Below are 25925 nucleotides of genomic sequence, written 5' to 3'. Positions count from 1 at the left end.
TTGTTTGCTACAAAACATATATTTAGGAAAGCATACTGGAGAAGGCTGGCATGTTTTAAACTGCCCTCTGTGGCTGGAAACCCCTTTTTTCTCCCTAGGGAGATGATGTGACAGCTATAATCCAGTTGCTATGCTGGATTTCAGGGACAGTGGCTTGTCCATGTTGAAGCTAAAGCATCAGACAACTGTCAGAAAAATCCACGTTCAGAAAGTCACCAACCCTCCCTTTTCTTGTCCTGGGAACCACAACTCCCCTATGTACTCCCCTGCTTGGGGAGAGCAATTTCCATCCTCTTCAAGAAAGAGTAAAACCGGCTTTCTGTTTTCTGGCTGGCCCTTCCAGGCACGGGAGCAGCTTGCTGGGAGACTCGAGTGCTCAGCACAGCCCTAAAACAAGGCTCCTGTTTGAAGTGCATGGATTGAGGCTGGATTAAGAAAACCCAGGAGGAGTGCTTAGCTCTGCTCCTGCTTTAAAAGGCTGCTGGGCAGCAGCAGCCAACGCAGCTCCATCCTGCTCAGCCTTTCCTGCGATCCCTTCCAAGTGCCGGGGAAGCGGCGATTCCCGATTCCGTATGCGCGGTCTGACGTGATCTGGGAGCAGGGAATGGCAGGGCATGTGCTCAGCTTCCCAGCGCTGCAGGAGCACCCAGAGGGGAGCTGATCCTCCCTGAACCAGCAGCAGGGAATGGCAGGGCATGTGCTCAGCTTCCAGCGCTGCAGGAGCACCCAGAGGGGAGCTGATCCTCCCTGAACCAGCAGCAGGGAATGGCAGGGCCCGTGCTCAGCTCCCAGCGCTGCAGGAGCACCCAGAGCGGAGCTGCTCCTCCTGGGAGGTGTGGGAGCACCCAGAGCAGAGCTGATCTGGTTCTCACCAAGAGGAGCAGGATCAAAAACCTCCACAGGGGCAGGGAAAGAACAACAGCAATCACAGGACAAAACACCACCATTAACCCCAGCAGAGCCTGAAGAGCCTTGCACTGCTTGGGTGCAGAGCAGGTCCCAGGCAAACACTTATGTCTGGCTTGGGACAAGTTTAGAGAATCCCTTCTGAAGTTTCCCTCTTGCAAACACCTTATTTCCCCCCTCTAATGAATGCAACGAGCGAGCTTAGTGCAACACAAATAGGGAACAGAGGATGAAACAATTTTCCAGCCCATACCTGAAGGTGCATCCTTCTTTTCTCACCAAGCAGCAGGGAGGACGTTGCTGTCTCTCGGTAATTTTCCAACATCCTGTGTTGCAGGTAGATTTATGCACTGATCATAGTTGAAGCTGTTAATAAAAAAGTGCAAAGAAAACGGATTTTACTGTGAAGTGTAGGGTTGCTTTTCTCCCAGCTTTGCATTATCATGACTTCCTCCTTTTTTAATCTTTTTTTCTATGATTGACCATGTTTGGGGTTCAAAGCTTCAAAAATAAATCGCGGATCGTCTTTCATCTACTATGCATGAGAGAGTCAGAATCATTACATGGTTTAAATGGATATTTTGGGAGCAACTCTGGACCAAGCAGTTCCTGCTTTAACTGGGAGCCAGAGGGATGAAGCTAATTTGCAAATAATGTTACATGCTGGTTTTGCTTGAACTCAGGGAAAAGCTGCAGTGGCTACTTGTCATTCTTTGTGAGAAATTGAACAAAATGGAAATCAGTTCACTAGTTAAAAAAGAAATATATATATATATATTAAAAAAAAATCTGCAGCAGACCAATTTTTCCCGCATCAGGGGAACATCCCAGGACTGCAATTAAGCTGTGGCTCAGCACGAACCCTGCTGCTGCCTGAGCACTGAGGACAAACGCACCGGCCGTCCTTTTCCTCAGAGCAGATTTTTAACTCAGAGAGCTGTGAGCTTTTCCGCAGCTCCACTTGAGCCACCTCTTCCTCGGGCAGTTCAAAAGTCAACTCTCCCCTTTAGCATCACTCCCACCTTCCCCCAGGAGCAGGGAGCTCTGGATCCTGCAGCACTGCACCTTCACAGGGAATCACCTATCGATGACTTTGTGCTAATGTATACAAGGGGAAGCAGAGGAGCTAATATAATGTAATTTTCCATGTTTACTGCATTATTACAGTGGTTGAATCTGCTGATTAGTTCCCTTTTTTTTTTTTCTGTCTCGTCCTAAGCATGCCTTTTATTTTTGCCCTGCTTATCTGCATAGAGTCATTTATTCACACGGCTGCTGTAACAGCAAGCAGGGCCAAAGCTATCATTTCTCCTCCCTTTCACATTTTAATCTTGCAGACCTCAATCTCTGTGATACCGCTATTACTTTGGCCATATCTGATCTAATGGGAACCTGCCATTATTTTTATTTTTTTTGCCTTAAAAAGAGAAAACTAATCTGAGCAAAAGATCATGGTGGCTGTGGCACTAATGATCCCTGGCATACCTCCCTGCAATGAATCCAGTGCTAGAACAGAGAATGTTTGTTTCCCTTCTCTCTACAGAACTGCAGGACTGACCCCTCACACACAGGCAGCTCCCACGAATAAACAACATTGCCCCCATCTCCTGGGGGATTCATTTCTCTGCCAACTATCTCAGCAGCTCTTCTTATTGTCTTATTTATCCAAACAGTGGAAAAACAACTCAAGTGGAGCCACTCTTCAACAACATGGCTGTTACTGTTTATTCAGATTTGCTCCCCTACGAGCTAGGAAAGTCTCTTGCCCCAGTGGTTATTAACTGAAAAGAGAGTGGGGAAATTTCCTGTAATATGAACAATAACAGAAAATACATTCTTCCTTCCTGTTCTTTGAAGATCATGGCAGGACATTTTGCCCCCTGGGCTCCCTAATGCTTCTCCCCTCCCAGCTCTGAGCCATCACCCCAACTGGAGACCATCCACTGAAGCACCAAGCCAAGATGCTCTGCATGTGCCAACCACATCAGCCAGAAAGGATTTATCTGGGAGAGCCAAGGAGACAAATTGAGGAATCCCTCTACTCCCTTCTCCTGCACCCCGAGGTTTTTCAAGCAGCAGTTGCTCACTCTGCTCTCACTTCAAGCCCACAATCTGCACCCTCACTGTGGTTTGTACCTTACCTAGGCCATGCTCTCCACCTCTCCTTGCAGTCCAGAGACCTCCACGTGCCCCCCTTCTCCCAGGAATATTATAAATAAATCAGGGGCCACGTTCAGCTCTTGGTCTGTGATGCAAGCAGGGATGTGGAACTGCTTCAAAGACACACGGCACTGGCAGGGCACAGTGTCTTGCCTATCCCCTGTCCAGGATTTACATACATGAGACTTCTGGAAATCAAACTGAGCCCTTCCTCACATGCTGATTTGGAAAATCCCTTCCACACAGAGCTCACAGCTGCCCAAGCTGTAGCACTGCAGGAATATGAACATTTCTTGGTCTGCATACACCCCAGCGTGTATTGTATTCACTGCTAATGAAAGATTAAATGTTCTAAAGAGCAATATTAATTCTAAAGCTACTAATAATCATCAGCTGTCCCTCACTTCAGCTCACATGCCTGAGAGCTGTAATGAAAGAGCAAATTCCAGCACGGAGCATCTGTAAGCTGTGACCCACAGCCCAGCTCTGCAGCTCAAGGTCTCACAGGCATTTTCTGCAAGTAGTGAGGACCCTCAAAGGTCTTCCAATGTGAGCAACCATAAAAAGCCAGAAATGGCAAAAAAAAAAATTACTCTGTTTTCCATGTCTTTAAAAGTCAGGACTAAAACAAGTTCTGCAACACTGATCTGACTTCTCTTGTGCTAATCTGCACCCCTGTGATCATCCCAGGGCTGCTCAGCAGCAGTCACAGCAGTGATGGTGATAACCCATTTTAGTTCCACAAGAAAGACTGCAATTCCAAATGTGTCCCTTGCCCTCCTCCTCCTTGGGAAAATGCAGCTCCTTGCAGGAGCAAGAGCCAAACAAAAGTCACAACAGACCCATCCCAAATCAGTTCTCACGGGACAGGACTGTCCATATGATCACATAATGCCCATCTCACCTCCCAAAAGTGGCATTTGCTCCCATCAGAGGTGCTCCATCAGCACCAGGAGCAGGGCCATTTCTGCCCTGAATCCTCCAGCTGCTCAGCAGGACGAGCAGAGCAGGAAGCCACCAGCCCCAGCAGGGAATGTGTGTGTCAGAAGGGCACGTGAGCAGGTACAAAACATCCTTTGCACACCAGCAGCTTTCCTGGCGTATCAGCACTGGTGGTGAATCACATCTCCTTTGTATTTCACTTGGAGGAACAGCGAGAAAGACGTGTTTCACAGGAGAGAGTCACAAAGAAGCCCACCTAGGAAAATGGGCTATTTTTGGCACGATAATCCCTTTCCTGTGAAGAAGAGAGAGGGAGGCCCAAGAGACTGCTGAAACCCAGAGAGGAATCTGGAGCAGAACCTGGGACATAATTCAGATATCAGGGACCACCAACCAGGACTAAGACCCACGTTTAAACCCTGTAGCAGCCTCAGGACTGAGACCTGTGCTGCACCACCTGCCTGCCCACCAATCCTGCTGTGAGCCATGCCAGCAATGGGATGCTGCAGAGCAAGAGGATGACAAGGAGCACTCTCTTTGCTTCCACAGACCTTTCCCAATCATGCAAAGACCTGGCTCTTCATTTGAGTGCTAATTCTCACTCTCTTTCATCCCAGTTTTTTGCAGCTTTTCCACAAATCCAGAATACATTTGAGCGATCAGCACAATGTTTAGTGAGAAAATCGTATGCTACATTTCCGCTTGGCATGATTTTGAAATGGTTAAGCTGTTAAGCCCTGAAAGGGAAGTTTTAAGAATACCGTGAATAAAAGAAGCCAAAAACAAAAATAAACCAACAGCAGCAAAATTAGAGCATGACATAAAGGAACTGTTTGGATGGATCCTTTTTTCCAGAGAAATGGTGCATGCTGGCTGCTCCAATGTCAGGATCTCTGCAGTGGTGTAGGACTTGGACTTTCATTACAACGGCAGAGAAATAAATGGAAAGTCATCACTAGCACACAGGAGAGGGAGGAAGTTTTCCTAAGCTGTGACTAATCCCTTACAAACTTCTCTAGACCATGTCCACAATGTCCCTGAGGGCCCCTCTGCCCCACTCTGTCCCAGCAAGGGGGATGCTCTCAGAGCAGGGAGGGGCTGCTTGACACACAGGTAAGGACAGGCAATGGTCCAGGCTGGGGTACTCCAGGAGGTACCCTAGAAATGCTTATACACCCATATCTTCCAGATAAACTCTTCCAAGGAGAAGCAAATCCTGCCCCAATGTGTGTCTCACACAACAGTGTGAGTGATGCTGGTGTAAGGACAGCAGGTTCTGCCCAGAGAGTTCTGGGGACAGGGGGGACTCCCCACCTTCACCCAACTTGATTCACACAGTGCAGCAACAGCTGTGTGCCCCTCTGTCCCCTGTGTCACTCACAGGTCCCTCCTGAATTATGCATTGCCTTGCTTTTCACTCACTGGGCTGAAGGACACAGCTCTAACCACGATCATTTCACACCGATTTTTGTCATAAAATGTGACACAATGCTGGATCAAAAGACCTCCCAGAATCCATACAAGGGACAATGTCCCACTCCAGCTGTGATGCAAAGCATTAAGGTAATGACAGTTGCATTCATACCTGCTACTTTTAGGTCCACCCAACCCAGAGCAGCTGAGAGGAACAAGGGCTCTGTTCCTCCCACTCCAGCCTCCCCTGAGCCACTGTGAAGTGTTTGCCAGTCAAAGAGCTCCTGCAAGAGAGCTCTCTCACCTGGGAGGGCCCAGATCAGAGACATCAGGTCAGGTCATCTACAAAGGTAATGGTGGGAGAAACATCATTCCCCAGCACATTCATGTCTGTGCACATCTGTGCAGAGGTCAGGCATGCTCTGGGTAAGGACATCTCCTGTCCACTTGTGTACCCTGACCCAGCTGGGAGTGATAAAGAACATGAACAAACAGCCAAAACCAGCCTTTTCCTCACCCCTTACAGCCTCTCCAGCTCAGGTCCCCCCTGTCCTTCTGACGTGCCAAAGGATCTCACACTGGGTCTGCACAGCCACAGGATGAAACCTGTACCCCCAAATCCCTCTGCTCCCCCAGAAGGCAGGAACCTGACCCCTCAAACCACCACCTATATCCACCCTGGGAGGAGTTCTAAGACTCATCTGGACAAAGTCAACACCAACCTGAGTCACCACTGGCAGAAGTCCTGCTTCGAAAAATAAACTGACCTGCAGAGCCCCAGAGGTCCCTTGTGCCAGCATTTCTGAGCCTCACCCTGCGACCTCCCCTCCTGGTTCTCCCTCCTCCACAGTCCTGAAACTGCAGCTCCTCTGGAAAGCTCTCCTGTGTCCACAAGCAGAAACTCCCATATAAGAAGTTCTGACAACTGGGATTTCATTTTTATTGGAAAAATAAATCCCCCTCTGCACATGCCCCTTCCCTGGTAACAAACAGCAGCTGTTGATTACCCCTGAAGCACAGCACACACAGGAACAGCCCACGAGACAGGGCACAGCACATGGTGACCTGCAGAGGACTTGGGCTGAGAAAACAGCACAATAAATGCTTTATTGCAAGTCAAGGGCCAGCACTTCCACAAGGAGGAGAATTTTACTCTGCACTGATTTTTGTATCACAAACTGTTTCTATGGTGTGGTCTCAAGGAGCCCTTGCTTCTCCTCACTCTGGGAGGAAGGCTGGCAGCCTCATCCCAGGCTCTGCTTATGCTTCAGGCAGAGGAAAAAACTCCTCTGGATAAGGTGGGTAACAGCACAGTGCTGCTCCTGCTCAGGGATGCACTCACCTCCCATCAACTACTAGTGCACATGGGCTCCAAATTACCTTTTATTTATTTCAAACTTCCAGGTGAGCTAGTGGGATTCATGGGAGGCTGGAGCTGGATCTTCAGATGTCATACAGAATAATACCTAAACAAGTACACACCTCTTTCTTCTACCATCTGAAGTACCAAGTTATCACATGCTAAAATTCTTTAAAGAAATTATTGGGGAAGTGTCGCTACTCCTGCAGCACCAAAGAAGAAAACTGCACAGGGCAAAAGTGAATCAGTGTGGAGGAGGACTCCTGTCCACGGGTATTTGGGTATTTCTCCACACTGGTAGCCTGGTGACTCTCACCACACAACTTCATGACCAAAGATGCTGAGAAGGTGCTGGTGAAGAAGGGAAACTTTTCCCTCCCTTCTGTGTTACAAGGGCTTCTGCTGGCACTGGCTCCTGGACATGCATTTCACCATGCCCAGCTGAGCATGTTCACACACAAGCACAGACCCAGGCAGAGCTGTCTGTGGATCAGCTGGGTGATGAGGAAAAGGTTTGTTTGCATTGCTGGCATTTGGTATTTGCAGCATGCCCAGAGCACAGGATGGCCACAGGAGTTAACCTTCACACCACACACTTTCCTGATTGCAACATCCTCCTGCCAGCCCTCTGTGCCATGCCAGGGTGGCAAGGCAAGGTCACAGCACCCAGCTCTGTCCCCAAAGTAGGCAAGGCTCCTGTGACACTGCTAAAGCCACCACAGGCTGAAGCAGCCCTCGGGCTCCACTCAAACACATCAAGTATTCAGTCCTCAGCTACGGAGCTGGGAAACACCAGGAGAGCCTGGAAGACAAGCAGTTGTGTTATCAGGCATTCATCATCAGGAATGAGAGCACACAACTCAACACGAGTGTCCTCCACTGGCTTCAAGGGCACACATGCATTGAAATTCCCAGCAGATTCAGGGCTCTTGTTTGCACTTCCATCACAGCCACGGCCAGAAGCTCTGAAGGCTTTCCAGGCAAACCCAGGAGTTTCACTAGGACTGGCAGCCTTGGTTTGCATCTGTGCAGCGCTTTGTGGATGCTCCTGGGAGAGTGACGGAGGGATTTTTGCTATTTATTAATTAGAAGAGTGGTTTACATATTTTAAATGAAAAGGTAGAGGAGATTTTGCTTTTTCTCCCCCTTCATTTATTTCTAACTTGTTTAAATCATCAGAACTTCTTGCCACAATGAACAACTAGACAGTTGTCACGTAACCTTAGATGTATCATGGCAGGCAGCTAATCCTGTTGGTCATAAATCATGTCCCTTTCAATCTCCATTATACAGCCAGAGCAAATTTGTTATGATGCATGTGTCATTACACACCAATGCCTTTCCATTATCATATAACTGGATACCCCCAAGGTTTGTAATTTGCAGTATAATAGTAATTTTTAAAGAACCATTGGTAATCAATAGCTCTCAGCATCACTGTCAGGATCATTTGCAAAACAAATAACAACACTGATCTCAACCAACTTTACAGGAGGGAAATTTAATCCCCATGAACTGCATTATATGATGGATAAGCGAGGAATCCTAGACTATGTATCATGTATTTTCCTTGGATTAAATATCACTTCAATCAATGTTGCTCCCAGCTGTACAATGCCGTCTGTGTTTTCACTGGGTAATGCTGAAGTATTATTTTACAAATTGACATCAGCTACGTGCTGGGCAACCAAACCCCAGGGTGGGGTGTGAGGAGGGGGCACAGGCAGGGGCAAGGCTGATGAGATGCTCAGAGCAGCAGGGCTGGGGGCACAGGGGGCTGCAGGAATCCACAAACAGGGCACTGCTGCACTGAGGGGCACAGCAGATGTTTGACCATGACCACTGCTGTGCAGGGCTGAGCACAGATGCTTCTCAGCCCTGAGACACGGAGCAGGGCAGAGGTGGTGCTCCCTCCCAGCCTGGGTTTGCTCTGCACAGCTCTCCCAGTCACAGACCTGCCCTCCACACCAATCCCTGTGCCACAAAGGAACGAGCAGCAGGAGGAGATGCAGTTCTCAGCCCTGTGTCCAACAGAGCTGACTTTAACCAAGCCACCCTAAACCAAGCCACCCTAAACTCTACAAAAGTGCTGTGCAGTATCATCTAAGAGGTTCAGCCATTGCCTCACCATCTGACAGAGCAGCAAACAGATTTTACTTACTGCTTTTTCTTTTCCTTCAGCATGCACAGGGCAGAGGCTGGAATTTGGAACTGTATCCCAACTACCCTGCCCTAGCTGTTGTCAGTCTGTCCATCTGTATCCCTGACAATCTTCAGTGCAGCTTTTCCTTTTAAAAACGGGGACACAAGCAGCTGATCCAGCCAGACCCTGTGCAGGCAGGGCACGGAGAGCACTCGCAGGAACATCACCAGCCTTGGGCAGGGCTCCCTAATGAACATCTCCCAAGTCAGATTAAACACCACGCCTGTGCTCCAGCAGCCTCACCAGCAGCCAGCCCGAGTGACCTGTTGCACGGCCAAGAGCCAGGCAGCACCTGCACCTTCCCTTACAGACGGCTTTCTGAGGCATTAAATCCACATTTAAATTTTCTGCTCAGTTCTGCCTCTTCGGAACTCTCCAGCACAGCCGTATCTCGCTCCTTGCAGCTGGAGACACCTTTAGCAAAATCTCCAGCTCCTACTGATGTGGAAAAATTCATGCATTTCTCTCCTTGTGTAAGCACGGGTCTGGCATTCACGGCACTTCCCAGAGATAAGCCCCAAATCGCTCATCGCTAGAAACTCCGCACTTGGGTAGGGATGGACAGAGTTGGCTTAAAAAAACCATCCTTGGACCCTAGCTAAACACTTCAGCTGCTGGAGATTACAGAATCCTATTTAGTTATACCAGAGAGCATTTTCCATAGAGGAAACATCATCAACCTGGCTCGAGGAAGCCAGTCAAATAAAAAATTTGGGAAGGAAGAAGAAATCCAGCTTGGTTTGGTTCATTTTTAGAGACAGATGTGGTTTAGCAATGGGATTGACTGGGGTGTCCTGGCACCCCTTCCCACTCAGCAGCACCTCAACTGGGCTGTGCACTCCTGCAAGCTCCTGGCTGCCCCAAGGAAAATGCCATTAAAGAAAACACAGCTATTTTTAAAGCTAGAAGGACAAATTCTCCTCCCAGTTACACCAGTGACCTCGTGACTCTCCCCAAGGTTGGGCAGGCACAGCTCTGATTTGGGGCTATTTTGAGCATCCTCCAGAGTCACCAGGCACCCAGCAGGCAGAAAGCACCGAGGAGCAGGATAAGGCCCTTGTCTTCAGATAGACCCAACCTGTTAAGAGAGCAATAATTTCCACCAACAAAAGAATAAAGTATGAATTCCCTTTTTATATAAAACACTTTAACCAACACAGCCACTTCTCCCACATGCACATGGGCCTGGGCTGGTGCTCACTGCTGCTGCCATCCCCACTCATTCATCACACATGCACATCTTGTACAAACTCATTCAGGGCTCTTCTGCAGATGAAACATTTAAATGGTTTATGATTTGCCATCCTTTTTCAAATAAGATGGAATCTCCATAAACAGACTTGGGCTGACTTGCTCTCTCCACCACCTCTTTTTTTTTTTTAATATTTTCCCTGCAGTTTCATCAGGCTGCACCCAGGTTGACTCAGGAGTTTCTTGGGCACAATCCATGCTGGTCAATGGATGGAGACCCTTGGATGTTGCAGATATTGCAGTGGGATGAGGAAGCAGTTTGTGATTTCTTGAGCAAGCACGTGGGCCATGGTGTGACTGAGGTGATGTCACCCATGAAGAGAAAAGCAGAGCCTGGACTTTGCAGCCAGTGTTTGACCAGCTGGGATGAACACAACCTGCCCTGCCATCTGAGCCAGCCTGTTTGTGTCACCCTTTTCAGGAGCTGCTGCTCCCACCCCAAGGCAGCAACCACATTTTGGTGACAGAGGCAAAAGCAAAACCCTGGGCAAGCTGGCAGACAAGACATGGCCAGCATGCAATGTTGTGCTGTGTGCTCATACACCACCCAAAACCTCCAAGAGCATCAGGCTTGAAGGAATTTCCCAGCTTGTGTGATCCAAGGAAGACGTAACCACAACACAGAAGCTTTCCCCCCAGCTGGGAGTGTCCCAGGAGGCTGCACACACACACAGGAATCCTGATGGACAATGACTGAGCCAAGCAACCAGCAATTCTACCCAAACTGACCCCCATGTTCTCACACTGGAGGCCAGAGCACCCAGCACTGCTGCCCCTGGTGCAAGGGGAGAGGGGACACACCCAGGGGCAGGCAGGGAAGATCTCTCCCTTCCCTGCAGAAGCCTGGAGATGGAAAACGCTTACAGCTGTGTCCACATCCATATGCATAAGAGAACAGGCCCTGATCCAGCACACGCTTACGTCAATCTGCCGTCACCAAGATTTAGGAGAACGTTTAAAATTAAACAAAAATTTCCTTGCACTGCAAAACTAAGGACAAAGGAAGCAAGGAAGTCTTGTGGGTAGTGCAGAAGCAGGTGTTGAAGGACCTGGTTCCAGCAAGGCTGTGGTACTGACACCCCAGATAACCCCAGGCATGCCACTACACTTCCAGGTTTGCCCGCTGAATGCAGCTCTCTGGAAATCATTCTGATGACAGATAAGGGGCTCACAGAAAACCTGACCAGCTCAGGAGGTTATTTCCCATCTGGTCCCCATGCCTAGCTCTGTGTGGAGGACAGGTTACCTGTAACTCAGCACCTCCAAGGACCCCACAAGCCCTGGCTCCGAGGAGCTGCTCGCAATCTAAGCCACAGAAGTAAGGCAGCATTTGCAACAACACTTCAGATTTCACCTGCTGAAAATAAAGACAACAGCTTTTCAAAATAAATAGGGAGAAAAAGCAAAATCAATAAGTGACACACTTAATAACAAACTGAATTCCCAAGCCAGCCTCATTAAAATGAAGTGTGTTATTCTGTTTACCCCCACAAATAAGAGTTCCAGTGCAAAAGAGAGTGTGCTGTCCTAGGGGCTATACAAGCTGGTGCTGTTTTGTTAAGACTAGGACTGGAATGGACAAAAAAAAAAAAATTGTCACATGAATCATCCATTCTTTATTGACTGAAAGGGGAAAAAGCCATGCAGAAAGTTTGGGGCTTTTTCTTAAAGTCAATGTGGTATTAGAGAACCTACAAGCTAGTTCACAACTGGAAAGCATCATTTTAATACAGAAGAGGACTTTTCTGCAAAACTGTTGGAGAATCACAGAATCATTTATATTGGAAAATACCTCCAAGATCATCAAGTCCATTAGTGAAGCTCAAGTTTAACAAACTGACCCACACAGCAAACAATGAGACAAACTTCTCTGAACTTGGATGGGGCCGTGATGTTCACTTTGCTTGTAAACATTATGGCTGGACTTTGACTTTTAGGGTATTTTTCAACCTAAATACAGTTTCTAATGAAGCTTTAAGAATCTCATCCCACAGATTTATTTCTTCTTTTCTCTTTATACATGAAGCAGTTACACAAACACCACAGCCCGATTTCTGCTCCTTTGTGAACTGGGACAGAGGTTGAAATGTGTTGATTTACTGAAGTTTTCCCCTTACTCCTCTGTGGCAGATGTTCTCCAGAAGCAGTTACATTATTCCTGCACCCAGGTTTCAGGATTTCCACTGACAATGTAAAAAAATCACCAGGACAGGTGAGCAACACCAGAGGGGCTGAGCGAGGTGTGAATCCCCACCCACCCTACGTGCAGCCCTCATTCCAGCCCCACCTGCCTGCTCAGCAGAGCTGGGCAGAGGCAGAGCTCCTCTCCATCCCCTCAGTGTCCTGCTCTGCTGCACAGCTGGCAAAGCACAGCCTGTTCTAGCACGGGCCAGGTCCCTGCAGCCCCTACAACAAAGGCTCAAACCCAGGCAGCACACAAGTTCAGTGGTGCCAGAAAACACAAGAGGCTGCCTTGAACTCCCCGATTTTAAACACAAAGAGATTTCCAGCAGCTCTCCATCCCCCTTGGGCGCTCACCAGACTTTGCAATTCATTGTTCAGCACCTTCCCCAGGAGACATGGGCTGGAAGTGACATTACTGAAGTGCCTCCCTCCAGTCCCTCGGTGCCACCAGCAGTCCCATCCCTCATCCCACTGGTCCTGATGGATGTCACTGTCACCCTCCTGATGTCTGCCCACATGGGCCTCTGTACCTGCTTCACCCTGAGCAGGTGCAGACCACCACAAGGGTTACAGGGTTTGCTTCCCCGCCCCATCCTTTGGCAGGAGTAAAGCACAAACAGGTATTTTTACACTGCAAATCAGATGTTTAATAGCTTTTTTTTAAATCATTGCCTTTTTTGCATTGCTTTAACAAATCTACCCTTTTTCAGGGAGGGACAGTGAGAGCTCAGAAGGCTGAGTGGGAAGTGCCCCTACAGTGCTGCTCCACACACCCCTGCTTTCACTCCAGGCCAGGAACAAATTTTTCAGCACAATTATGAAAAGATGCTACTTCAACTTCTCAAGTGTCCCAGGCTTTTTCCTGGTAACGAGACTGACCAACTGTTATGCTGGAGAGGGAAGGGTTAATTAATAATGCCACAAGATGAGCCCCTGGGCCACAGAACTACCATGTCCTACTTGGTGAACCACCAGCATTAAAGGCACCAGCACTGAGCTGAAGCTAAGACATTTATCCTTTGACAATACTCCGTTGCAACAACTTTATTTTGATGATACGGGATGATTAATGCTTACAGCCACTGTCATTTCCTTTGATAGATTTTTGGGGCTGTGGAGTGACATTTGCTCAATGCACCATTCCTGAAAAGCTGCACTCATCGTAGCGTGGAGGAGAGGGATGCTCCATGCATCAGCCATCAGTAACCTGCCTCTGCCAGCTGCAGGTGGCCAGGGGAGACACTGTGAGGAATTGGGGGATGCTTGCAAAAAGCCTTGACTGGTAAAGGCTGTGGAGCGAGAGGAAGGTGTGTGAACAGCCAATATTGTAAGAATTAGTGAGAGTTTGTCTTTCTCAGTAGCAAGAAAGGAGACTGTTGGTTGCAAACATCACAGCCAAGAGCTGCAGCAGAGTTTGCTGTTTTGCCACAAACACGCTGGAAGATCAGATCCTGAGAGAGATTCTCCAGGGCTGAGTCGCAGCCACAGCAAGCTGTCACAACTGCTCTTGAAGGCAAAACACATCCAAAAAATCAGATCAATCCGTAAAACAAGACAGACAAATGTCTCAACTGTAGCCTTCATTAATGGCAAAAGAACCTAACCCAACTTGGAAACCTTAACCTGTGCACCTCTGAGTTCCCCCCACCTGTAACATGAGGACAAGAATCATTTCCCTCACCCGGCTGCTGCAAGGTTCTCCTAATCAATCAGCTCATTAATTCATGCAAAGCATTAGACAGGCAGCAGATGGATGGCTTTACACAATAGTGTTTTCTACAGTGAAATATTTCTACTTAATTCTCCACCAGCAGCTGCCTGCCCACTCTCATCACAGCAGCATGGAGTGGCCCAGGCTCACACAGGGACACCCGCGAGGTCCAGAGCAGCAGAGACTCCTCTGGATCCCAACAGCGCCCAGTGCCACATGGAATTCCCTGGCTGGAGACACCCTTTTCACAAGGCTTCTTAACAGACTTGATTTTGCTCATATTTAAAAGCTGTCTCAGGAGCGTAATGATTTTAAATTCACTCCGCGCCGCAGTCAATCAATGGAGCGGCGGCTGCCGGTGCCTGGCGAGCAGGCGGTGATGAATGGGGCTTTGGAGGCTGCACCGCTCGCCTCCGAGCGACAGCAGAGCGTGGGCACAGGGTGGGGAACAGAAGCATAGCCAGGAACAAAAATTGAAAGGAAGAAATGGGGCGGGGGGCAGAAGAGCCCAAACTGCTCTCTGCAAAGTTGGGACAAGTGTTGGTCCGGAAGGCGTCGCTCGGAGGGAGCAGCCTTGGCTTGTGCTCGCCTCCCTGAGCAGCCACCATCCTACACCCTGAATAAACCAGGTAATGCCTTTGTTTTAGGCAAGTGTTGAGCCCAAGCTTGGTTTGTGGTGAGGACCAGAGTCCTGGCACCAGCACCCACCCTGCACATGTGCCACTGACCCAGCTCTGCTTTCCAGGCGCTGCCGGAGAACACATGGCCAAGAGCAGCTCTCGGGAGCACCTGTGCCCTGAGCACAGAGCAGTGAAGGGCACAGGAGCAAAGGTGCTGTCCCTCAACCCTTCCCATGCAGAAGCAGGCAGAGAAGCCCCATGGGGTCACACACAGCTCCCTGTGCCTGCCCATCCCTGCACAGCACCAGGTGCTGTGTGTCACACTCGCCCCACAGCGAGTGCACCCATCCCTGCAAATACCATGAGTGCCAGAGAGGAAAAAATCCAATAACTCAATTTGGGGGAACCCAAAGGGCCTAATCCTGCCCCAGCACGCTGCAGATCACCCTGCTCTACGGAGAACAGATGCTGCTCAGCATTCAAAAGGAGCTGCTTCAGATCTGGGCTCTTTTTCTCCCTCTTCCTCCTATTATGGGGTCAGGTCAGTGCTGTGCAGCCTGTCAGCATAAAAAAAAAATATTAAAAAAAAACCATAATACAGAAAACTGGCATTCCCAAAGAAGCTGCAGCTTGTGGCATGAGCATCACAGCTGAGTGTTACGAGTCTCACAAAGCAGAGAGGGGAAAGAGTCAAAAATGAAACTCACCACACTAGCAAAATACAAATATGACGCAGTAAATTAATGATGTTGCTCCAATTTGAGAAAACACTAATTAAGAATGTGTAATTGAATTAATGCATTATTTAGAAACCCCAGCAAATCCTGACTGGGAATATAAATACGTTATAGGGTTCCTTTGACATCAAATCTCTCTCATACCTCACTACCCACAATTTATTTTAATGTCACCAAAATCTCCAGATTTATTTATGTCCTTGCCATTGACCACTGCTTTACATTTATCCCACATATCAATATCCTCTCCCCTCAATTCCACATGCTCAAGTGCTCCATATGAGGAGGTGATGACCATTTGATAAGTCATAAGTAAGTGCAATTAATTAGCTCAGCTCATCAACCACTTCCCCTCCCAATGCCCTGCAGCCACAGATCTGGGTCTAATTTGTTTAGAGCCTAGAAAAACATCAAATACCTCATTAGAAAATAAATCCATCTCCTAGAAATGCATTTTTTCTACAGCTTCAAGTGTCAGTGTGCTCGATGTTACGAGCAGGATCTAAACCCAGCCCAGAACAGGTCAAGAAAACAATACCATTACATCATGAAAATAAAAGAAAAAAGTATCTCAGGAAAAAGTCAGTCCCTCAAAGGTATCACAGCAGATGTTTGACCTGTGAAAGGTCCTGAGATGGTGCATTTGCAGCTGGGATGGTTTAGGAGTGCTTTGGGTATTTAGCAAAAGGCTTTACAAACATTATTCTTCCCTCATTTTGAGCCCTTCACAGCAAGGGTTAGGGTTCTTACTACCATTTCTAGGAAGATATACAAATATACCAAAAAGAAAGAAAGAAAGAAATCCAGTTAAATTGTTTAAAATTGCTAAAGACACTTTTAAGGAAAGCAGCAAGAGAAAATAAGGCAGGCAAATCCAAGTTCACATTCATACATACATATATCTCTGGGAAAGGGAAAAAAGAAGCAGCTCTAAAGTGCCTTGTGTTAGGTATGAGCATACACTGTAGCAAAATATGCATGCTGTTTATAAAACATATTGGAAGACTTTTCCCTAAAAGATGCCACAGAGAGTATAAAATTTTATGATCTCTGCCTGTCCATTTTACAAAGATATACACAAACAAGTAGCCAAATCTGCCTGCAGTTTAACTCCATTAAATCCAATGAATGAGTTTGGCCCACGAAAACTCTGCACTTACTGTAATAAAGTTAAAAGCTGATAGCAGCTGATACAGTAAAACACATACATTTCCATACACTTATTCCTACAGATTCAGAAATACAAATGAGCTTCAGAGATTGCCCTTGTCCAGCTCATAAAGAAATGCTGGAATAGGAAAGAAAAAAACCCCAGATCTTGGAGATTTTCCCACTGATTCCCTCTAAGCACAAAGGAGAGAGGGGTAGGGGAAGCCAGCAGAGCTGTGGTCATTTGGCTTTTCTGAGAGCCCTGAGCACACATGATGTGTGTGTTAGAACAAACCCCTGATGGTTTAGTCCTCAAAAGGAGCAGAACCCCCCAGCAGGAACAGAGGTCACAGCTCAGGGACCCCACTTCTCCCTCATCAGTCCCCAGAGAGGACAAGGAGCTCTCAGGGCACAGACATGGGATGCTCTGCTCCCTGAGGGAGCTGCCCTCACTTCCATTAGCAGAGGGCTTTTCTCATGAGCACTGGTTCTACAGCCACTGGGCCACCTTCAACTGTACCTGGACCCTCACATTGCACAGAGACCAGACCAGGTAGTGCAGAGGCCAAGCCCAAACAACAGATTTAAGCCTGCCCTGACTGATAAGTGTTTTAGGTTTGTTTGTTGAGGTGGTTTTTTTTAACAGACACAGCTTTCTCACAGGCTGCTGCCATAACCACACCAACTCCCATCTCCACCTCCTCAGCTTCCTTACCCAGGCTCATAAACCCCTGCACCCTCAGTGCCACCTCCCCCAGACCCTCCTGCCCCAGCTCCTCATGGTGCATGGAGGCTCCCTCACCTGGAGCCAATTCTCACAACTTTGATATTTATTATTATTTGTTCCTATTACAGGGGTGTCTCAGGGTCTGAGATAACCCTTGTGCTGGGTACACACACTCCCCACTCCAGCAGCCAAATAACACCACACGAATCATTTCATGCTCTTTGTCCTCTTTTTCCCCACTGAGCCCCTGGCACTGCTCTGTTGGAGGTTTAGCACACATGGGACCAGGCTCAGGGTCTCCAGTCCCTTCACCCCACAGTCCTCACAGACCTGCTGCTTTCACAGCTCTGCCTCCCTCCTCACCCACAATTTGGGCAGTGTGTGACTCCACAGCTGTCCCAGCGAGCTCCACACAGCTCCTCTCCTCCCCACTGGCCTCCTCTGGGCCCAGTTCACTGCTGGCCATCAGATCTCCATCTCCCCACACCCAGACACTCCACCCCAATGCTGTCCTGACATCAGGCTCCCTCAGAACCCCCCCAAGCCCTGGGTTTGCAACACCAAGAAAATCCGGCAGTTGCATGAAATCATGCCAAGCACTGCTCAAGGCTGTGCTCCCTACTCATACCCCCTTCACAGCCTCCACAGCAGCTTCCCATCTCCTCAACCCTGCACCCCACAGCCTTGTTGGTGACTCCACAGCTGCCTCCCCACTGCCCAGAACAGCCCAGCTTACCTGCAGCAAGTCCCCAGCCCCACATCCTCTCCTCCTCAGGCTCCTCACTGCCCTGCAACTGCTCCTTCACAAGTCTCTCTGCTCCACCAGACTTCCCACTGCCCTTTGCTGAAAAACCACGTAATCCCAGGCTTTGGCTTCACCTGGAGCTAGCACCAATTTACAGCAAGTGCTGGCAGCCAGGATGCTGCAGGCGATGCTGTGCTGCTGTGGCTTTCCTCAGCATGAAATCCTGGCCCTGGAGCAGCCAGCAGGGAAAGCACCCCGACAGCAGGGCTGGGATGCTCCTGGGTGCTGCTTTCTGTGTCCCTCTGGAACACAGGGTTTCAGTGACATAACCCACTCACTTACCCCCAGCACATACCTGGAGAAATAAGTATTGGAAAAAACTGCCCAAGGATGGGGCTGGGACAGCTCTGGGCTCTCCAGGGCATGGACCTCATGTACTGTCCACATCACAGCTCCTCCAACCTCAGTGCTACATCCAGAGCTCAACTCGTACGCCTCAGAAGCACTGACCACGTCCTCTGTTTGCATGCATCGTGCATTGCTGTGTTTAGCATACCACGGGAAAACCGGAATGCATAATCCACAGCTCACAGTAACAAACCTTGCACCCAGAACAAGCCAAAAGCCTGACCTTTCATAGTTAAGCATCCTGGTGAGAGGTTAGATCTTGTGTTTTCTGATCATCAAACAGGGAAGCATTAGCCAGACAGGGAGAACAAGCTCTTATCTAGACCTGATTTCTCTCCCCTCCAGGGGATCCTGTAGGATATTTCAGTTCTCTCTCGCTCACTGTATGATTCTTCCCTCCCCCAGTAGCTTGAAATCAGCCAAATTCACAATCTAATCTGGCCAGAAGTCAAAGGGGAGAAAAATCAAGTCCTAATGCAGTGACTACTTTGAATGGGGAGCTGAAGCCAATCAGAAAGGCATTATTGATCCCTGCTTGGAGCACCTCGGTCAGGGAGGGGGAAGCTGCGGGCAGCCGCAGAGCTGCCCACCGCAGCCAGCCAGGGCTGCCCTGCCAGGCCTGCAGCGCTCCCAGCAGAGTTCCCAGGGCTGGGAGCCGGCCCCGTCCGGGACCAGGACAGCACCGAGCACCCCGTGCCGCCCCTGGCGAGCACCGGCCCCTGGCCAGCATCAGCCCCTGGCGAGCACCAGCCCGTGTGTGTGCGAGAGCATGACCCGTGTGCTGCCTGCAGCGCTGGGTTTGTGTGCAAACACCTCCAGTGTGCATCCCCCTGGCGCGGGCCCGTCTGCGGAGCCAGGCTGCTCCATGGGACGGGTGTGCGTGCGGCTGTGCGCTCCCAGGGCTGTGCGCATCCCAGCGGCGTTGGTGCGGGCAGCTCTGCGGGACAGCCAAGGGCAGGGCAGGGTGTGTGTGTGTGTGTGTGTGTGTGTGTGTGTGTGTGTGTGTAGGGGCACCTGAGCCGCACAGACCCCGCTGCAAGCAGGGACAGGCAGCGGGTGGCTCAGCGCGGGCAGCGGGGCAGGGGCGAGGATGGGGAGCAGCCGGACAAGGCTGAGCTCAGCTCTGGGCATCCCTGGGTGCGATCCCGGTGATCCGGCCCGCGTCAGCGCTGGTTACGGGCTCCTCTGCCTTATGTAACCACGGCAGGGACGGAGCGCCGAACGGGGATGCAGACCGGGGGGAAGGAGCTCCCCGCTGAGCCCCGAAAGCAAAAGGGCCGCGGCAGAAGCTGGACACCCCCGGTAACTCCGGACGCCGGGCCGAGTGGCGTTGGCACCAGGCAGGCTGGCCCGGCTCGGGGCTGCCCCGGAGCGGAGCAGCTCCAGCCGCCGGGGCCGGTCCCCGGGAGCTGCCGCCGGGCTCAGCCCGGAGCCCTCCAAAGCCGGCGGGCTCGGGGCCGCCGTACCGGGCGAGGAAAGGAGTCGCAGGAAGTTTAGGGACTCCACATTTTGCAAGGAGTCAGGAGGAAAACATGCTTCCTAAAAAAAACCCCAAACCCATGCAGGGTCCCGGTAGCTCTTGTCCCCCTTTGGCTGTGCCCCCCAACCTGGCATCCCGGGCACCGCGAGGCCGTGCGGCACCGGCACCTCTTACCTGCCGGCGTCACGTCTGCTGCTGCTGCCTGCCCTGCTCTTCCTCCTCCTCTCCTTCCTCCTCCTCTCTCCCTCTCCCCGCTGCTTGGGGCTCTTTATGGAGATTCATTCATTCATGCCTTCCCATCGGTCCCTCAGCCTTTCCCTGCCTCCCGGAGGCAGAGCGTGTGACGCCTCGCCCCTTTCCAGCCACTTTCTGTTGTCACAGAGCGGCGCTGCCCCAGCCCGGAGCGGCGGCCGGGCTGGGACACGCGTGGGCAGCGCCGGGCCGAGGGAGCGTCCCCAGCGCGGGGCGAGGGGCGTGGGCGGGCGTGGGCACGGCACCGGCCCGCCCTGGAGGGGTACACACTGTCCCTGGCACCCGAGGCTTTCCGCTGTGCCCTCCGCTTTCTCCATCCCCACACCAAGCCGCTGCCCATCGCCGCTGGTTCCCACCGAGCGGCGGCTCTGCGGAGAGGGCACGGCTGGGCCCCCATCCCCGGCCGCTCCCTGGGCAACCCTCGCCCTTTCTTTCCCTCTCAGCTCGCCCCTCCATCCTATTCCAGCTCGTCTTTGCTCCCCCTCTCCCGCTGCCAGGACCGCATCCCGCTCCGCCGAGCGCTGCCCCATCCCCGCCGCTGACAGAAGCGCTGACTCAAGCTCGGAGCGGGGCGGCGGAGCTCGGTATGGGGGACCAGAGCTCCCGGCCGCTCGGCCAGTCCCGTGTCCTCCCCATCCCACCCTCGGGAGCCGCTCCCTCCTGCAGATCATCATCAAACTTCATCCCTGCTCCAGCCTTCCCCAGGACGGGGAAGGCTGCACTCCACTTCGGGGGGCTGGGGGCACCCTCCCGGTCCCTACCGACAGCACCCCACTGCCCCTCGCTGCCGGGGCAAACCCGGAGAGTCTGGGGGAGTGTGAGCCCTGCATGATGTCAGGCAGCACGACGGGAGCTGCTGACGGGGGATTTTAGGTGCTAATTTCGAGTGGATTGCCTCGTCTCTGCGAAGGCACGGGGTTATTCTTTCCAGGCAGGCAGGGCGGAAAAAACATGCGTTTTAAAGACATCGTCGGAAATGGGAAGAGCAGCTCCCGGGTTTTGTCGCTGCCACAGCATTCTGAGCGATAAACCCCTAAGTTGGGGTGAAACCCCTTAAAAACCCTCCGAGAGCGCCCCGCCCGCTCCCGTTGAGCCGCGCCGTTCCTGCCGCCGGTGCCACCCCCTATGCATCGGTGCCATCAATTTCGATTAACGATCGCTTTATTCACCGCTGCAAACTTCTAAATATTTAATCCAGCGCGAACCGGCGGCGGAACGCGCGAAGCTGACGGGAGGAGGCGAGTCCCCGGCCGGGGAGGCGGGAGCGGCGGCTCTGCCCCGGGGGAGCCTGGTGATGCCGGTCCCCCCACGTCCCCTCCCTCCGCGGGGCTTTCCCGGGGCTGCAAAACACAGCCTGGACGTGGGCAGCACCGCAGGTCCCCCGGCTGCCCGCGCCGGAAAGGCAGAGATGAGCAGAGGTGCGGAGGATTGTGTCCAGGGAGAGCTGGAGGAGGAAAGGGCTGCGGGGAGGGGGCTCCGGCATCTCCCCAGCACCGGGCGCCGCTGCCGTCGGGTCCCGCCGCGCACGGGACGAGCAGGAGCGCTCCACATGGAGCAGGACAAGGACTGGGGATGGCCGGGGGTTCGGGCTGGTTGGAGGGGTCCTGTCCAGGGAGCGGGGATTGCCCCCACCTCACTGGCACCCCCGGGCTCCACGCACTGCCCCGAGGACCCCCAGAGCAGGCTGAGCCTCATTTAAAATGCAACCAAGAAAATTCTCTGGAAACTGTGCTGCGCCGACGGGCGAGTGCCCGGTCCGACGGGCGAGTACCCCGGTCCGACGGGCGAGTTTGCCGATGCTTCGTGCTCTGCCTGTATTCAGGAACCGAGACGGAACTTTACGGCAACATCTGTCATTATAATTAAAACTGCAACACACCCTCCGGGAAAGAACACATTCCCGCGTCGTCGTGTGTCCGTACCACACCCCCCCCACCGCCGCCCTTTTCTAAAAAAAAAAAAAAACAACAACAAACCAACCAACCAAGCGAAAGCGGCTCAAACTCTCAGGCGGGCACCTGTCCCCCGCCTCCCCCGAGCCAGCAGCGACAGCACCCGGCGAGGTCCCGGTTACCGTCCCCCCTCCCCGGAGCACGGACACCCCCCGTCCTCCTCCACTAATTTTCTTTAATTAAAGCTCTATGTGCGGCGCGTTTGGCGAGGACAGAAATAGCCGCTGAAGGAGCGCGTGTGGGGGGAGGCAGGTCCCAACTGCCGGCGTGGGAATGCAGAAGGGATTGGGGGGCGGGGGGAGCAGAACCGGAGAGCGGCTCTGCCACAGCTCCCGGCCCAAGGCTCGCAGCCTCCAGGGTTATTTGGGGTGAGGGCGACGGTCTCGCCTGTCCGAGCGCTCCGTGCGGAGCTGTGGCGACCCGGGCGGAAGACCCCCGCCCCCGGGGCGATGCTACTGCCCGCGGCACCGGCTCTTCCCCCGGAGCTTCCCGCAGGCAACAGTTGCGGGGGCTCCGCCGGGGGATGCTCCGGCTCGGGCACACCTCGCCGGCGGAGGGAGACCCCGAAGCGGGGATCCCCCATGTGCGGGGGAGGGAACACGGGCCGAGCGGCCGGAGGGGTTCCCGGCTCCGTGGCTCCGGCCCGGCCGTGGGGAGCTGCTCCGGTCCCGACCTCCCGCTCGCCCTGGGGATAGGGACAGCGGGAGCAGCCCCGGCCGAGCCTGGGGACTCCCCGCCCGCGGATGGGAGGATGCCCCGTTCCCCCCGCCGCCGGCCCCGCGGTCCCCTCCCGCCGGAGCCCCAACCTGGGCTGCAGCCGCTAAAAGTTTGGCGACACGGAACGGCCACCGGGGGCTGCGCGGGGCTCGCGGGGCGCCGCGGCGGGGCGACACCGGGAGCGGGGCCGGAGCGGAGCGGAGCAGAGCGGGGGGCTCCGCTCGGGGGCGGCGGGGGGGGGCCGGGCGGGCTGCGGTGGGGGATGCGGGCGCTCCTACCTGCTCCGGAGGCGGCTCCCGGCGCTCGGCGGCGCGCCCAGCCCCGAAGCGCGGTGATGGGCGGCGGACGCACCCGCGGCTGCGGCTCCCCGCGCCCTTCCGAGCGGGCGGGCCGGGGGCAGGAGGCGGGCAGGGAAACGCAGCCGGAGCCGAGCAAATCCCAGCGCTGGAGCCCGGCCTCCGAGAAGAGAAGGGCTGCAGCTCCTCACTGCGTCAGGCGGAGAGCCCTGCCCGTGCAGGCGGCGCCGGGCAGCGCTGCCAGGCCCGGGGGGCTCCAGCGGCACGGCTCGGCACGGCTCGGCACGGCTCGGCTCGACGCGCCTCGGGTGGGATGGGATGGGCACGGCGCAGTTCGGCTGCTGCGGGCCGGGTGGAGGGGCGCGGTGGGGCACGGCACGGTTCGGCTCGGCACGGCCTAGCACGGTCCGGTTCGGCTCGGTTCCGGCTCGGCTCGGCACGGCACGGTTCGGTGGAGCTGTCCGTGGCTCGGTGACGGGCCGGAGCGATAAACGGCTTGGCCGGCAGAGTCGGGCTGGCACTGGGGGTGGGGGCTGTGTGTGGGTGGCACTGTGAGTGTGACACGGGGTGTGTGACACTGTGACACCGGGTGTGTGACACTGCGCCGTGCCGTGGGTACACGACATCCATTTGTGACCCTTGCATGTGTGTGACACTGCCTGTGTGTGTGACACCGTGTGACAGAGGGGTAGCAAGTGTGCAGGGCTTGTGGAGGTGTGAGTGTCCGTGTCGGGGACAGCTGCCTTTGTGCGCGGGTGTGCCACTGTGTTTGTTGTGTGTGTGTGGTGACACCCTGAGGGGACGCAGGGATGATCGCGTTGGGGTGTGTGTCTGTGTGTTGGGGTGTATCTGTGCAGTGGGAGGGTGCAGGGTCTGTGTGTCTGTGTGTCTCTGTTTACACACGCAGGTTTGTGTCTCTGAGCCTGTGTGAACATCTCTGTGTGTCCCCATGTGTGCATGACAGCCACCCTGCCCCTCACACCAAACCTGAACCTCCATGGGCCAACTGGGCAGCACCAGGTGACGCTGGGAGCAGGAGGACTGGGACTAGCTGTGACACTGATGGGGCTGGACCACCATCCCCGCCCACAGCTCCCAGCCCCTGTGCTCAGCCCTTCCCAGGCATCCTCCTGCCTCAGACCTCCCTTCCCTGCCATCCTGCCTCCCCATTTTGGTCAGGTTTGTTATGCTGTTTTAGCAACACAACGCACCTTTAATCAGGATGATTAAAGTGTGGCTGGCACTGAGCCGGCCCTTGGAACAGAAGTGCTCTTCTCTCTCCCCAGGCACTGTCATTTGAGGTAAGGACTGGCCCGTGTATTTTTCTGTGACAGTTTGAGGTGTCTCAAACCATCTCCAAAACCACCTCCTAGCCAGTACTTTCCTTTTGCAGCCCTGCAAGAAGGTGGCAGGGGAGAGAGAAAAAGATGGGTGAAGGAGAGAAATTTTACTCCTTTCATTTTAATAGCAACAACACCAACACCACCACAGCCAAAAAACCTGAAGCGTGGAGTAATAGAGCTTGGGAGACAGCCTGGGAACAGGCAAGCAATGGCCTCTCTCCAAAAGGCAGCTGGCAACCTGGCACAGCACTCAGCTGCATTAGACACACAGCCCAGGGAAAGTGCCCATGGGAATGCAGGAGATACCCTGCATGATGGGCATGGAGAATGGATCCAGAATCCTCTCTTCCACAGCTGTGACCCAGTCCCCAGGGTCTTGGTCTCTGGGTGAATAGGTTGATCTGAGGTTCTTCCATTCCCCTTTGCCATCACCACCTGTGTTCATGCCCTTGAAGCATGGAAGACCCCTTCCTCCCTGGAGCAGGGATATCCCATTCTCCCATGTCCCATGGGATGCCCTAAAGGCAAGGAATTCCCACTGAAATTGCTTTGAACTAATAAATACAGAGGCAATCACATGAAATAGCTCTGGGGTGGCTCTGGGGTCAAATGTCTTCCTGGGGAGACGATGGTAAGAGGTCACATCCCTCCTCTGCCTTTGCAGGAGGAGGAACAGACTGGTTTCCTGGACAGGGAACAGACACTGCCAGGTCCCTCCTGGTGCCAGGAACAGGTTGTTCTAGGGTTCAGCCCCCACATCTGTGCCACACAAACCCTGGACCAGCCACAAACACTGAGGGTTCATGCCAGCCCTGGAACTGCAGCTGACACCTGGCAGCTGGAAGAAGAATCACCCAGAGGGGATATGGATGCCACTGGCACTCCATTAGAGATCTTCACCCATGCAGATCAGCAGCGAGGAGAGGGAAGATTTGCCAAAGACCTCTTGCAAATTTGCTGCTTGCTGGTACACGTTGTCCCTGCTCCTCGGGATTGCTTTGGGAGAGGCAGCCCCAAAAACCTCAAGCCTCACCCATGGATCAAGGACAGGCTTTAAGCAGCATCATTTCTTCCAGCTGCCAGGTCAATGGGGGGTGGAAAGACTTGGTACAATCAAACAACTTTGCAAACCAAGATAAATTAATAAAAGGAGTCGGTACTTCTGAGCAAGCTGTTCCAGTTCTTCTGGGAGGAAGTGACGCCAGTCCAGACTCTGGCCCCTATATTTAGTAAAAATCTAAACCAGACATTGATAATATTATTAAAGACAGGAAGGAGTAAAGGAAGACATAGCCGTGCTGGGATGACTGATCTATTTATGCGAGATGGCGGGAGGAGTGCTGTGAGAAAGGTGTCTGGGGTCAGGAGA

At 52.8% G+C, this 25925-nt stretch overlaps 1 protein-coding gene across 3 annotated transcripts in view; it reads right to left on the bottom strand.

Annotated features, from left to right (window-relative positions):
* ELFN1 (extracellular leucine rich repeat and fibronectin type III domain containing 1) overlaps positions 1–23295 on the bottom strand; it is a 102463-nt gene extending 79168 nt beyond the window's left edge. The window contains exons 1-2 of one of the 3 annotated variants that reach the window (XM_033074353.2): positions 23196–23295; positions 1160–1272 (exon numbers count right to left, since the gene is read on the bottom strand). The gene's annotated coding sequence lies outside the window, so the exon portion shown is untranslated. Of the gene's footprint in view, positions 1–1159; positions 1273–11481; positions 11573–20170; positions 20389–23195 lie in introns of those variants that run through there. The other 2 variants (XM_033074352.2, XM_033074354.2) reach the window with 2 other exon arrangements.
* Between the last annotated feature and the right edge of the window lie 2630 nt (positions 23296–25925).

Source organism: Catharus ustulatus, chromosome 16, assembly GCF_009819885.2.
Source record: "Catharus ustulatus isolate bCatUst1 chromosome 16, bCatUst1.pri.v2, whole genome shotgun sequence".
In the NCBI taxonomy this organism is placed as follows: Eukaryota; Metazoa; Chordata; class Aves; order Passeriformes; family Turdidae; genus Catharus; species Catharus ustulatus.
Note: the sequence above shows the minus strand (reverse complement) of the source record. Positions and strands in the feature narration are given on the sequence as shown.